Consider the following 15,395-nt stretch of genomic DNA (forward strand, 5'->3'; position numbering starts at 1 on the left):
AATAAAGCACTGCATTTCCACCATAGGCTTGTTCACATGCACGCAGCCTATTGTCTTGGATCCGCCTATGTGCCTGATCCATCATGAGGGGTTCTCCTCTGAGGTGCTTGCAAAGAGCTGCTTGCAAAGAGTTGCTTAATTTTCATCTGAAAGACTGTCTGTAGAAACCAGGCCCAGCTTTGGAAGAAAGCCTTTTCTCCCCCTTTAGCAAATTCTGTGTCATTCTTTTTTTTTTTCTTTCTTTTTTGAGACGGAGTTTCACTTTTGCTGCCCAGGCTGGAGTGCAGTGGTGCAATCTCGGTTCACTGCAGTCTCTGCCTCCCAGGTTCAAGCGATTCTCCTGCCTCAGCCTCCTGAGTAGCTGGGACTACAGGCACCCACAACCATACCCGGCTAATTTTTTTTGTATTTTTAGTAGAGAGGGAGTTTCACCGTGTTGGCCAGGCTGGTCTGGAACTCCTGACCTCAGGTGATCCAACTCAGCCTCCCAAAGTGCTGGGATTACAGGCGTGAGCCACCATGCCTGGCTGGAATTCTGTGTCATTCTGGATACTTATCATGACTTCAAGCATCTAGGACTCTGTCCTGGGTACCCTGAGCCTGAGGGTGTATGTGTGTCCAGCTGGCTTGGAGGTTGTCTACAGGCAGGTTGAACTTGGCCTCTGAGTCCATGGCAGCCTCACATGGGAAATACCACCAAGGAGCCTCATCATGTGCTTTTAGGAGATAGTTTCTATTTAGTCATTGCTGAATCTGTTACAGACAGGGTCTCGATTTCTTGCAAGTCCTGTATGAGGTCGGTGCTGTGATTATCCACATGTTCACTTGTTCTCTCTGGCCTCTTTCAGGCTCTTGAACTTCCTTTGCTCTTTTCCTGCCACAGGGCCTTTGCATATCCTGCTCTTTCTTCCTGGAAAGATTTTCCCTCTCCCTGCCTCTTCACCTGGTCATGGTATCATCTGACAGTGGAGTCACTACATCCTCAGGGATGCCTGGCCACACTGACTCAGTCACAGCAACCCCCTGTTGTCTGCTTTCCTGACACCAGGTGCCTCTCTGTGGTAGACACTAGCTCAGCTACGGCTTCCTGTTTCTGTGCATGTCATCCTTCCCCTTCAAGACTGTGGTGACTGTGAGGGCCAGGGCCATGCCTGTTCCTGATTCTCATTTGTGTCTCTGGTGTGTAGTATATGCTTACCTAGTATTTGATTAATGAATGACAGCATACCCATTTTACAGATGAGAAAGTTGAGGCTCAGGAACATTGTGTAACTTGCTCGGTATTAGATAGTGATGGTTTGAAGCGATCTGGCTGGTCGCTGGGTGCACACTCTTAACCACTTCACTATGGTTCTTCTCTCATGGTAGCTCTCCAACAGCAGGAGTGAGAGACAATTTTAGGACAGGTGTAACCAGAATCCCAGGGGTTATCCTAGAAGGTGGTGTCAGGAACATGCTTGCCTATGGGCCTTCTTACTGTATTGCATAAAATACTCAGTTTTTCTGACTCGCCTTTAGTAAAGACCTTAGCAATATTTGAAGCACAGTTGTCTGTAGGAAAGGGTGGGTGTTTATACTTTTTTAAAAAGGAGTCTATATCATATTTATCTTGTGGTCTGCCATGCCCCCCGCTCTTCTTCAGCTTCAGTTATGTAAAATTCACACTTCTTCTCTTGAGTGCCTCTCTCTTATCTGTTCAGTTTCTTTTCTGTGTTCGAGATTGCTTAGAATTTTTCCCCATTACTACAGCCTGCTTCCCACCTGTATCCCCAGCCAGCTTGTTCTGGATTTTGTCAACAACAGTTCCAGCGTTTAGTGAGGGCTGGACTGAAGGAAAGCCTTGGAAAAGGCTGTGTGATGAAAGGTGAAGAAACCTAATGTGCAGGCAGACATCAGGGTTAATTCAAAGGCTGGAAGAAGGGCTGACCTGGAGGACTGGAAATGTCTTTGAGCTGAAGGTCATGTGCAGGTGGAACGAAGAGGGTGAGCCTTTTGGCGTGAACTGCAAGTATTTGATAAGATCCCTGTCCCCATGGTTGGGGAAGTCTTGATAAGCATCCTCAATGTGATGGAGGGATCAAAGAACCCATGGCTCTACCTGTCCAGCATGGCAGCAACATGACACAGCCAAGTTATTGATTATTGGTTGCCCAGCTGTCATCACTCAACATCTTCTGTTAGTTATAGCTGTAATTTGCACTAGTTGTCAATGCCAGTTTTGACTTTCCTAGTCAATAAAGTGTTCCGAGAGTGGCGACTAATGCTAAGCACTACCCATAATCATGAGTATTACAGAGGCAAGCCCCCTTGCCCACCCACGTGCAGGTGATGACACACCCTAGGACATCACTCAGTTCTTTGGAGGACCCTGAATAAATGCTCAAGTCCATCTGTTCATCTGTCCGTCCATCTATCCACCATTCCATCCATCCATCCATCCATCCATCCATCCATCCATCCATCCATCCATCCATCCATGTATACATCCATCCACCCACCTACCCATCTATCCACCCACCCACCCACCCATCTATCCATCCAACCCACTCTCTTATGCACCCAGCTATCATCCACCTACCCACCCACCAACCCATCTATCCATCCACTCACCCATGCATCTATCCACCCATTCACTCATCTACCCATCTATCCACCCACCCGTGCATCCATTTATCCCTCCACCCCCTCACCCACTCATCCATTTCTCCACCCACTCAGCCATCCCTTCACTGACTCAACCATCCATTCATTCATCCACCTGCCCACCCACCCATCTTTCCATCCACCCATCTATCCACCCACCCACCCATGTATCCATCCACTGCTTGTCCTTCTGTTCATTTATTCTACAAAGACTCATTAACCACCTACTAGATTCTGGGGAGGTATCTGCTCTAGTAATTGAGAACATGGTTTCTGGAATCTGATTCCCTGGGATCAAATTGAGCTGCCTCCTAGCTAGCTGCTTGGGTAAGTTATAGAAACTGTGCTTTGATTTTCTTATCTGAAAATTGGCTATTAATAGCTTCTACTCTTGCAGATATAGTGAGGATTAAATAAGATGTCACATTAAAAGTGCATCATCAACACTCAATAGAGATTAGGTTTTACCATTCATTATTATTCTTGGCAGATGCTGTAGATAACGTGGAGAGCATACGAAAGGCACATGTTTTAACCAATAGTGACATACAAGTGCTAAGTTCTGCAGTAGGGGAAGGGCAGAAAGCCATAGAGAGGGCCTGGCCCAATCCTGGAGCCTCAGAAAAAAGTTCCCCGTTGAATTGCTGTTTTAGCTGAGACTTCTGGGATGGGTAGTAGTTGGAGATCCCAGACAGGAGGTGACCGAGTTAGCATGGGAAAAATTGGGTCCTGGCACCCATGGCAGAATTGAGTGATCCAGTCTTTCTGTCTCCACTGGCTGGAAGTCCACCAGATCTGGGAATGTCCAGCTGGGGGAGGGGGCTGACAATGATCATGACCTTCACCTGTCCTCACATGTCCTCTGTGTATCTGCAAAGCCTCTGCCTCAGTCTCCTCTTCTGGAAAGTGGGATTGGAAACCACATCTGCTTCTCTCCCAGGACTGCTAGGAAGACAAGATTAGATGGCAGGTGAGAGCTCTTTGAAAATGAAAACATTCTGCTATTTGAATGCAAAGTGTTCTTCTTTGCCTGTGATGTTTCCTAATCTGTGAAATCATACTGGACCTCGAAGCTGTCTATTAAAAAAAAAAATAGCAAATTAGCTGGGCAGGGTGGCTCATGCCTGTAGTCCTAGCACTTTGAGAGGCTTAGGGGGTTGGATCACTTGAGGCCAGGAGTTCGATACCAGCCTGGCCAATATGTGAAACCCCATCTCTACTAAAAATACAAAAATTAGCCAGGTGTGGTGGCGTCTGCCTGTAGTCCCAGCTACTCAGGAGGCTGAGGCACAAGAATCATTTGAGCTCAGGAGGCAGAGGTTGCAGTGAGCTGAGATGGCACCACTGCACTCCAGCCTGGGCGACAGAGCGAGGCTCTGTCTGAAAACAGAAAAAAAAAAAAAAAAAAAAAAAGCAAAGTTAACACTTCCTCCATCTCTCCCCTAGGGGAGGCAATTTGTCAAAGATTGTTGTTGGATTTTACACACAGGGAAATCTAAGGAATGTGTGGAAACCAGACCAGGACTCTCGTCTCCCTGTTTACAGGGTCTTAAATGGGGGAGCCACTTTGGGTTCTTTCCACAAGATTGCTTTGTAAAAAAAACAAGAAGCAAACAAACAAAAAACTCAAAAAAACAGCCCTGACCTAAATATTCACAAGGGACCTTAGGCAATATCTGCAAACAAAAGTGAGTGATGAGTGGAATCTGTCATCTTTACAACTAAGACAGCTCCAGAGTTGAAGCAAGTGGAAATATCTCTAGAGACAGAGACTTGGGCGGGTTTTGCCAGTTACAAGCTAGGAGAACCTGGGCAGGTTTACCTCTCTGAGCTTCTGTGACCTTGTAAAATAGGCTGCATTGCGCTAAACTTGCAGGAGGAATCCCAGCATCCTCCTGTGCACAAGGCTGGTTTCTTCCCATCCTTTTCCTTGTTCTGCCTCTTTCCTCCTCTCCAAGAGATGAATGTATTTGGACCCAGTAGGGGCCTATGTTTGCAAAAGCTCTCAGGTGATTCTCATGCAGCCAGCCTGGCTCTGGCAGTGAGTTCTTGGACACTTCTGGAGGTACATTTACTAGTGAGGAAGGTCACTGTGTGCTGAAGGCATGACTCATCTTCCATTCCTTTCTTCCATGAAGCAAGGCGCATGGGTCGACTGAGCTGGGAGAGTCCACGGTGTCAGCCTCCCCCACGCTTCCCTCCCTCCTTATTCCTTGTGTGCTGTACTTTGTCTTGATTTCCTGTACTCTGCACCAAGCCAGGAGATAGTAAGATCTCAAAAAAAATCATTTTTTTGGGAAATGGGATCAAGAGGGTTTTTGTTTGCTTGTTTGTTTGTTTGAGACAGGGTCTGTTGCCCAGGCTGGAGTGCAGTGGCGTGACCTTGGCTCACTGCAGCCTTGACCTTCTGGGCTCAGGTGATCCTCCCACCTCAGCCTCCTGAGTAGCTGGGACTGCAGGTGCACACCACCATGCCTGACTAATTTGTCTATTTTTTGTAGAGATGAGGTTTCACCATGTTGCCTAGGCTGGTCTCAAACTCCTGGGCTCAAGCAGTCCTCCATCCACCTCAGCCTCCCAAAGTGCTGAGATTACAGGCATGAGCTGCTGTGCCTGGCCAAGGTTTTTTTTTTTTTTTTTTTTTTTTTATTACGAAAACTTTTCAATAAACATAAAAGTAGAGAGACTAGTTTAATGAGCTATCATATACCCATCACATAGATTTAAAAACTATTAACATTTGCAATATTTACTCCATTTGTTTTTCTGAAGTATTTACAAAATAGTTTACAGTAGTTACGTAATTGCATCCTGATATTCACCCCTACGTAATTTACTTTCCCTCTAAAAACATGAGGGCATTTTTTATATGATCACTGTCATACCTAATCAAATTACCAGTAATTCCTTAATATCCTCTAAGATCAAGTTTACATTCAGATGTCTTGTCCTCAGAATGTCAATTGTGATTATTTTTTTCTTTGAACAAAGATAATAAGATCTCAAGATTTAATGACAGAGATTCCATGTTAGCCCTGATGTCTAAGCTCTGTGGTCCATTGTGGCTTTACTTGAAAGTCTAAGGCTAGGCGTGGTGGCTCATATCTGTAATCCCAGCACTTTGGGAGGCCAAGGTAGGCGGATCATGAGTTCAAGAGATCAAGACCATCCTGACCAACATGGTGAAACCCTGTCTCTATTAAAAATACAAAAATTAGCCAGGCGTGGTGGCGGGCGCCTATAGTCCCAGCTACTCGGGAGGCTGAGGCAGGAGAATCACTTGAACCCGGGAGGCGGAAGTTGCAGTGAGCTGGATTGCACCACTGGACGCCAGCCTGGGTGGCAAGAACGAGACTCTGGAAAAAAAAAATCTCTCACTGTGGTCTCATAATAAAAGGACACTCCATTTCCCATCTGGCCTCTGCTCCTTAATGTTAGCCCCCTCCTGTGGGGAGGAGGGGGTGCCTTTCAGCGCAGGTTCAAACATTCCCAGGGCTGGCTCTGATCCCAATAAAGCCCATCGTCATGAATGAATGCTTCCCTTGCAGGTTATTCTAGGTATTGTAAATAGTGCAGGTGGAGTGTCCTCATGATGCCTGGGATGGTAGTGAATATTTATAGGTTTATTTTAGTGCCTTTTTTTTTTAGTGTTTTCTATAGTTCCATGTTTCTACAACCCTTAGGAACATCAGAATCGTGTGTGTGGGTGTTTATTAAATAAACCAGTTCCTGGAGCTCACTCCCAGTGACTGCCAGTCTGATGATTAGGGGCTCAGCTAGGACCTAGGTTTGCAAAAGCTCCCAGCTGATCTCATGCAGCCAGCCTGGCTCTGGCTCTGGCTCTGGGAGCTGGGTTGGGAACTAGTTTTTGGTGCTATTCTGCTGAAACTTCAAGTTGGGCTCTTTGACTCCGTCTTGTATTGTCATCACTTGTATTCAGGTCTGTTCTTCCCCTGGATTGTAAACTCCTTGATGTCTGGGTCATCTCAGCTCATGAGCTGAGCTTTCAGTGGGTGCTCAGTGGAACAGGTGCTGAACGGAGTCAGGCTCTAGGGAGGCCAGCGTGTGTTGGTAAGTGAGAGACAAAAATCATTTTAAAAAGAATCTTTTTGCCCTTCAGTTGTGTTTGCCATGAGTTAATGTGATTTACTCTAGTGGAAGCCAGTGCAGCTTAAGTGGAGGTCTTGCCCTGAAATGGAGCCAGGTTATGGATCAGCAGAGCTGCCAAAAGCGTTTTGGGGGAAATGTTTCTGTGTCACCCTCAGTTGATTGAACTCAAGTTTTCACTCCCGTTTAACACCACGTGGGGGCCATTCTGACTTTGGCAGAATGGGTATGATCAGATCTTCTGTAAAAGTGTAAGTGAGGGGGCTGGGCACGGTGGCTCACACCTGTAATCTTAGCACTTGGGAGGCTGAGGTGGGTGGATCACTTGAGGCCAAGAGTTTGAGACAAGCCTGGATGACATAATGAAACCTCATCTCTACTAAAAATACAAAAATTAGCCAGGCATGATGGTGCATGCCTGTAATGCCAGCTACTCAGGAGGCCAAGGCAGGAGAATCACTTGAACCTGGGAAGTGGAGGTTGCAGTGAGCTGAGGTTGCACCACTGCACAGCATTCCAGCCTGGGTGACAGAGCAACTGTCTCAAAAAAAAAAAAAAAGTGTATGTGAGGAAACTGGAATTGAGCTTGGGGATGTTGGGGGATGGAGGTACTTCATTTACTGAACAACAAAAACCATAGGATACCAATGCTGGAGGAAGAAGCATCATCCTCAGTTTCTACTAACTCAACCACGCATGAGATGGGGACTTGGTGTCCGAGAGAAAAGCTTCTTTTTAGGTCTTCAACCTTGATCAAACCATTTCTGAATTCCTCATACACATATAATCAGGTGCTATGAGTGGTACTGATTGGATAATCTTTCTGTCGTTTCCTGTGCTAGGAAGGAAAATACATGTACAGCCAACTTCCTTGAGGGTTCGTTCTTTTGCATCAGGGTGTCTCAAACTGCTGCCCTTAAAACACCTGTAAGAGAATCATCCAGGTGGCTTGCTCGCTCTGCATGCAGGCCCTTTAGAATCAGAGTTGGAATCCCTGGGGCTGGAGCCACAAAATGAAATGACATTTCAATGAGTTTGTCATCATGTGAGAGAGAATAGGTGAGTATTTGGATACCTATAATACAAAGTAGATTCAAAAAGAATGACTTGATTATTTTAAATGTTGTGTTTTAAAAAATTTAATACAGAAAAGGCTGGGCGCGGTGACTCATGCCTGTAATCTTAGCACTTTGGGAGGCCAAGGCGGGTGGATCATTTGAGGTCAGGAGTTCAAGACCAGCCTGGTCAACAAGGTGAAACCCCATCTCTACTAAAAATATAAAAATTAGCCAGGCAGTAGTGGTGCGTGCCTGTAATCCCAGCTACGGGGGAGGCTGAGGCAGAATTGCTTAAGCCTGGGAGGCAGAGATTTGGTGAGCTGAGATCGTACCACTGCACTCCAATGTGGGTGACGATTGTTTAACCACCACCAAAATGGGTTCTGAGTCCAACTATTAATATGAAGATGACATCCATTGTGGTCTTGTACATTTTGTTGCCTTTCTGGGGTGAAGGACATTGGTGACCATTTGTTTCCTCTGGAGAGGTCGATTGGTCATGAACTTCCTGGTCCAGGTAGTTACTGTGTCATTCATGATGGTGGTTGATCCTCAGGTAGTTAGGGAGGAAAATAAACAAGAAGTTATATATTTAAAATCACGTTTCAATTTTATACCTGATTAATTGACTTAATAAAGGGCATTAGCACTTCTACTTCCTACAGTCCATCCCTTTACCTCTGGAAACTAGTTATTTCTAGGTTGTTTTATGTTGTTAAGGTTGACCACCTTCTCTTTCTGTTCTGCAATCATAGTCCTATCACTAGCCTTTTGTCATGGTCATTCAATTCACAAGTTGCTTATTTTTTAATTTCTTGGCTGACTAAATTTTATTATGAAGACTTTTTTTTTAAAGAGCTCAGAAATACTGTATTCTTTAAGTTCTTCAGCATGTGATAGTGTCTTTTGCCTATTTTGATTTGGCAATAGTTTAGCTGGCTATAAAATTCTTGGATTATACTCTATTTCCCTTAGAAATTATAGGCACCCATCCACTGACATTTCATTGTGCTTTCTTTTTTTTTTTTTTGAGATGGAGTCTTGCTCTGTCACCCAGGCTTGAGTGCAGTGGTGCGATCTCGGCTCACTTCAAGCTCTGCCTCCCGGGTTCACACCATTCTCCTTCCTCAGCCTCCCGAGTAGCTGGGACTACAGGCGCCCGCCTCCATGCCTGGCTAACTTTTTTGTATTTTTAGTAGAGACAGGGTTTCACCGTGTTAGCCAGGATGGTCTCGATCTCCTGACCTCGTGATCCACCGGCCTTGGGCTCCCAAAGTGCTGGGATTACAGGTGTGAGCCACTGTATAAGCCCAGCCTCATTGTGCTTTGTACTAATGCCCTTTCCCTGGCCTCTTCCAGCTTGTCTTCTTCTCTCCCAGTAGTTTCTTCATGAAGAGGCCATGTGCTATATTCCATGAGATATTTCACACTCAAAGAAGACTTCTTTTATACTCTTTTGATAATTTGTCTGGGAATCAGTGTCTTGATTTATAAGGGAGTTTGTAATAAATACAGTAAAAGAGAAACACAACATATTTTGAGACATCAGAGAAGGGAGACACCAATTCTATTAATATTTGGGGTTAGCAGGGAAGGCTTAGTTAAGAGGTAACATTTGAACTAAGCCTTGAAATAAGGGAAGGATTTGGCCACACAGTAATGGTGAGAGAGTAGAAGCAAGACATGATGTTTAGTGTTATGTATCAATTAGACTGGGTTGTGGGGTGCCCAGATATTTGGTTACACATTATTCTGGGTGTGTCTCTGAGGTATTCTGGATGAGGATAACCCTTAATTGGTAGACTGAATAAAGCAGATTGTCCTCCCCAATGTGGGTGAGCCTCATCCAATCCACTGAAGGCCTGAACAAAATAAAAAGGTAGAGTCACAGAGAATTTGCGCTTTTTACCTGATTATATTTGAGCTGGGACATCAATCTTCTCCTGACTTTAGATGTGGACTCGAGTTGGAACTATATCATTGGCTGTTCTGGGTCTCCAGCTTGCTGGCTGCAGACTCCAGGACTCCTTAGCCTCCATAACCATGTGAGCCATCCCTTACAACAAATCAATCTGTCTATCTCTATGTGTATAGCTCTACCTCTATCTCTCTGCTCTTTCTCTGGAGAACCTGGAATAATACACAAGGTTATATTAGAGAAGAGGATGACCCAAGGAAAAGCATGGAGGCAGAAAACTGCAAAGAGGGTTTGGGAAGACTGGGGTCCTGATGGGGAGTTTGGATTTCACTGTGTGTAGCATGGAGAATCCTTGAAAATATTCAAGAGGTGAAAATTGTATTTGTGGAAGAACACCAGGAGTATGTGAAAAGAAAACCACTCACTCCATTTTAGCTCCACTGAAGGGGGCATCAACGGGATGCACTGGGGACATGGGTTGGAGGGTAGTTGAGGCCATATCTGGAGGATCTTTACTTCTAGGCTGAGTCTGAAGTTATCTTTCTGGGGAGTGGGAGATTACAAATCTTTGAGCTCCACTCAAGAGATGGTTTTGCTAACAATGGCAGGGCGACGGTGGTGGTGGTGGTGGTGGTGGTGGGAAACTGGTAGCATGAATTCTAACTGGGCTTCTGTTATTCTAGCCGAGAAAATTGGGGAATGGACTTTCAGTAGAATAATACAGATCTGGGAATCAACTGCATGGAGGAGGTAGTTATAGGTGATGAGATGTCTCAGGGACAAAGTTTGGTAGAAGGAGAAAAGATACTAGGCTAGTACAAAAATAATTGCTGTTTTTGCCATTACTTTTAATGGCAAAATCCGCAATTACTTTTGCACCAACCTAGGAGGATGCAAACTTCGGAGCCATCTGCGTCAGAGGGATTGATGAAGATCAACAAAGTTTAGGAACACAGGAAAGGAGCAGGGAGGGTAATGACTTGAGGGCATAGCAGGGATAATCAAGGTTTTTCTTGTTAGCATGTGGAGACTTAAGCATGATTATATGTTAAACACCTGGCACATACATGGTGCAAAATATTTATGAATGAAATGACAAGTGATGGTGGTGAGTCATGGGAGTTCCAAGGGAACGGATGATAAAGGCAGGTCTCAAATGAGGCACAAGTGGAGAAGGTAGCTTGGAAAAGCAGAAGGATGCTTCTTCTTATAACATGGGAAAGGCAGAGGAAGAGGGTCAAGATACAGTGATCTAGGGGTGAGATGGAAGTGAGTTGAGAGAACTCAACTCTGGGCTCTGAAACCCCTAGGGATGGGTTTTGGGGGCTTTGAGATATGGAAGAGGTTTAAAGTCAATTGTTATAGCAAATATGGTTTGGAATTTATTTGTGATACTTAAAAATATTGCTGAACAGAAGTGAAGTCTACCCTAGAGTTAGATGGTGAGATTATTTAGTGGAACTACCAGATCCATGTTGTGATTCTTTCCAGTATCATTCAGCAGCCCTTGGGCAGTTGCGAGGCGAGTCATAAATGGGGTATGGAGACTTTCCAGGTGGGTGTGGTTGAAGAAAAGGAAGAACGAGTTTAGGAGCACATTACAAGAAGAAGGTGACTGTAAGGTCCAGGCTGAGCAGGAAGGTAAAGCAAGAAGGAAACGAGGTTGTGAAGAGAAGTTTAGAGGGATGAGGAGGCAGGAGAGGTGAAGAGTTGCATGATGTAGCTAGAGTGGCGATGTTAGATCTTGGGGCCAGAGAGCTTTACAATGATTATGAAGATCAAAGGGCATTAGAATCAAGCTATAAAGAGCCACTGTTTGATGTTGGGATGTGAGGATGCTGCAGGTGGATGTCTGGACATTGATGGTGAGAACGTGGTCACCCTGGCCCTGCTGGGTCTTTGCTAAAGAGACTGTGCTCTGTTCTTGGGGCCGTTTTCATCACCTGATTAGAGCAGTGGTCCCCAAATGGTGTTCTTTGGACCATCTGTATAAAATGTTCATAGGTCAAGGATAAAATGGAAAAACAGAGAAAATGTCACAGAAATGTGCCTATTGTTGAAAGACCACCAGCTGTCCTTTTTGGAGGATTGTTCTTTATTCTAAAAATGTATATATTCTATTCTATTAAAACATTTTTGTATTTGCATTTTTTTCTCTTTTATGAAATGCCATGGGGTAGAAATTTGTAATGTATCCAATTCTCCTGTCTTCATGCATTGCCCTGTGGTGGGGGAGGGGATGTGGCTAGTACTGGCCAAGAGGCTGGGGGCAGAGGTGCAATGTTAGACTTCTAACCTGGAGCATTTAATTCTTAGTACAAGACTCTCTAGCATTCTTCTCCCTCTGTTCCCTGCTTGGTGATACTCGAGGTATTGCAACCCCCATTAACCTTAGTCTTAGGGCAAGTTTGATGGGAAACAGAGCACCCCACACCTCCCTGCAGATGTAGCATGAGTGAGAAAAACAACTTCTGATGTTTGAAGTTACCAAGATTTAGGAGTTGTTTGTTATTGCAGCAAAACCTCACCTATTCTGACCAATCATGGTGGAATTTCTCTGTGTGTGTGTGTGTGTGTGTGTGTGTGTGTGAAACTGGTAGTTTAAAAAAGTTCCTTCTTACCCAAAAGAAAAAAAGATAGCAACCTTATGTTTGTTCTCAAATTAAAAAAATATTTTTGCTCATTTATAAAATAGAAAAATCTGAGAATCTGTAGCTTAGAGAACTACAGTGTGGGATGTCTATAAAGACCAGGTTATTTTATCAGCTCCTAACACCCCTTAATAGAAGCTTAGCCAAGACTTGCACTATTTCAGTCTTTCCCATTCCACATTCCATGGACTCTTGAAGAGACATTGATTAAATGGTGCAGCCATGAACCACCCTAACTCAATCCTAGTGGCAGAACCCCCCTTTTACTGCAGAATGAGCTTCTTGCTACAGTGATACTGCAACCCCTTAGATATATCCTGTACTAATTATATTAAAACACGACCAATGCTTTTGCTTTGTTGTCCCCCAAATTAAACACATTAATCATGAGAACCCAGAGAATTGGATTTAGTGTAACTGATTCCAAACTGTCAGTAAGAACATAATTAAGTTATATTTTTCTCCAATTCAAATAAAAGAAAATTGACAATAAAATGCTGATCAATATGTGTAGCTCAGGAGGTAGGGCCTGCTTTGAGATGCAGAAGTGTTTGTTTTTTTTAGATCTATATTCTTGAGTAAAGAAAAAATACATCTCTCTTTCCTAGAGGGGAAGACTTTCAGAGCTGGGCTTGGCAACAGCCTGACTATCAGAGGCTGAATTAAACAAATATGTACCTCCCTGGAGTGAATGGTGCGTTTCTCCTGTTCGGGGAACCGTGCTTTTATGGTGGAGTTTGCGTTCTGTCTTGGTCTCCGGATGTGTGTATCTGTGGGTGGATGTCTGCATGTAAATGGCAGTGTATACCTGTGTAGGTGTGTACAAAATTCCCATGTGAATCTCAGCTTTGTGGGGATCTCCGGGTCTTGAGCCCAGTAGATGCCATTTGAAGAAAAAATCACTTGAAAATGAGACAGAAAGAATGGAAACTAAATCCTAGCTCTAAAGGCACCAGGCTGATTTAAAAAAAAAAAAAAAAACTCTGGATCTTCTTTGTTTTGGACTCTACCTACCTCTAAATGACATTTCTGTTTCCTATGAGATGATTAGAATGAAAAAGATCCTGAGCACGAAAGAGCAGATACTATGTGATAGTGTGTATGTCAGGGTGTCAGCTGTGACACTGCTGACATTTTGGCTCAGCAATTTCTCTGTTCTATGTGTGGGGGTTCCCTGTGCATTTTAGGATGTTGAGCGTCATCCCTGGATCCCTGGACTCACTGGATGCAGTAACACAACTCCCCCCAAGTAGACACAACCCCTAGTGTCTCCAGATATTGCCTAATGTCCCCAGGGGGCAAAATAGCCCCATCTGAGAACTGCTGCTTTCATAAAGTACAATGTCAGGTGAAATAGGTGGAGGCTGTTTGTAGTCAGGGGTTAGTAGAGATGGAAGAGACCCCAGGAATATCCTGGAAGGGTCTGTAATATTTTGTTTCTTGAATTGGGTGTCAGTAATATGAAGATGTTCAGTTTTTTGTTGTTGTTGTTTTGAGGCAGAATCTTTCTCTGTCACCCAGGCTGGAGCACAGTGGCACCGTCATGGCTCACTGCAGCCTCTGCCTCCTGGGCTCCAGCAATCCTCCCACCTCAGCCCTCCTGAGTAGCTGGGACTACAGGCATGTGCCACCACTGTTGCCTAATTTTTTATTTATTTATTTTTTGTAGAGAGGAGTGTCTCACTATGTTGCCCAGGCTGGTCTCAAACTCCTGGGCTCAAGCAATCTGCTCATCTCGGCCTCCCAAAGTGCTGGGATGACAGGCATGAGCCACTGCATCTGGCCAGTATGTTCAGTTTGTAAGAAAAGTACTGTGTTGACCTCTTCTATGTGCACATTTCTTTAAGTAATAATTCAATAAAGCATTTAGAAAAATTGGTCGTAATAGGAGTGATTTGTAGAGTGATTGGCATGAAAGCTGATCACCTAAATTTGAACTACTCTGAAATGAGCACCAGGGGCCACCAAGAGGACCCTTTCAAGGTGTCATAGCCAAGGAGAGGAGTGTGTTGTGTACATCTCTGCATAAAGGATTTGCTGGTTACGTGGAAGGATGAAGCCTCCTTCTGAGGACAGAGGCAGCAAAGCAAGAGGAAGCCCAAAGCATTGAGCTTTCCAAATGGACTTTGCTAAAATCTTGTGGATGACTCATGCTCTTAACATACACCCATGTACATATTGTCCATATACACATTAATTCTGTAACAAGGCCCACACTTAAGGGTTGTTTTTTTTTTCTTTTGAGACAGTCTTGCTTTATTGCCCAGGCTAGAGTACAGTGGCATAATAGTGACTCACTGCAACCTCCGCCTACTGGATTCAAGCAATGCTTGTGCCTCAGCCACCTGAGTAGCTGGGACTACAGGTGCACAACACCATGTCTGGCTAAGTTTTGTATTTTTAGTAGAGACGGGGTTTCACCATGTTGGCCAGGCTGGTCTCAAACTCCTGGCCTCAAGTGATCTGCCCACCTCAGCCTCCTAAAGTGTTGGGAATACAGGTGTGAGCCACTGCGCCTGGGCCCACACATAAGGTTTGAGTTGAGATAGAGAAACTCTGGCAGGACTGAGGAATTGGGCCACAGTCTCTGGGAAATATGCACAATTTCTGGAATCTTCTATACTTCCAGAGTTCCCACTTTCTGTCTCCTGTTTATTCAACAAACTTGTATGGAACCACAGTGTGTCTAGAACTTGCCAGGTGTGGAGGATAAAAAGATGACTGAGATCGGGCATGGTGGCTCATGCCTGTAATGCCAGCACTTTGGGAGGCCAAGGCAGGCGGATCACTTGAGGGCAGGAGTTTGAGCACAGCCTGGCCAACATGATGAAACGTCTCTACTAAAAATACAAAAATTAGCCAGGCATGGTGGCATGCACATGTAGTCCCATCTACTTGGGAAGCTGAGGCAGGAGAATCACTTTAACCCAGGAGGCAGATGTTGCAGTGAGCTGAGATCACATCGCTGCATTCCAGCCTGGGAGACAGAGCGAGATTCCATGTCAAAAAAAAGATGAC

The 15,395-nt window shown here is 44.6% G+C and overlaps 1 protein-coding gene across 2 annotated transcripts in view; it reads left to right on the forward strand.

The window, feature by feature from the left end:
• Positions 1 to 15,395, forward strand: part of ASNS (asparagine synthetase (glutamine-hydrolyzing)) — a 76,087-nt gene that overhangs the window by 11,781 nt on the left and 48,911 nt on the right. Inside the window, exon 1 of one of the 2 annotated variants that reach the window (XM_004045804.4) lies at positions 3,598 to 3,613. The exons of the other annotated variant lie outside the window; for it this stretch is intronic. The gene's annotated coding sequence lies outside the window, so the exon portion shown is untranslated. Of the gene's footprint in view, positions 1 to 3,597; positions 3,614 to 15,395 lie in introns of those variants that run through there. 2 annotated transcript variants of the gene reach the window in all.

Source organism: Gorilla gorilla, chromosome 6 (assembly GCF_029281585.2).
Source record: "Gorilla gorilla gorilla isolate KB3781 chromosome 6, NHGRI_mGorGor1-v2.1_pri, whole genome shotgun sequence".
NCBI classification, from domain to species: domain Eukaryota; kingdom Metazoa; phylum Chordata; class Mammalia; order Primates; family Hominidae; genus Gorilla; species Gorilla gorilla.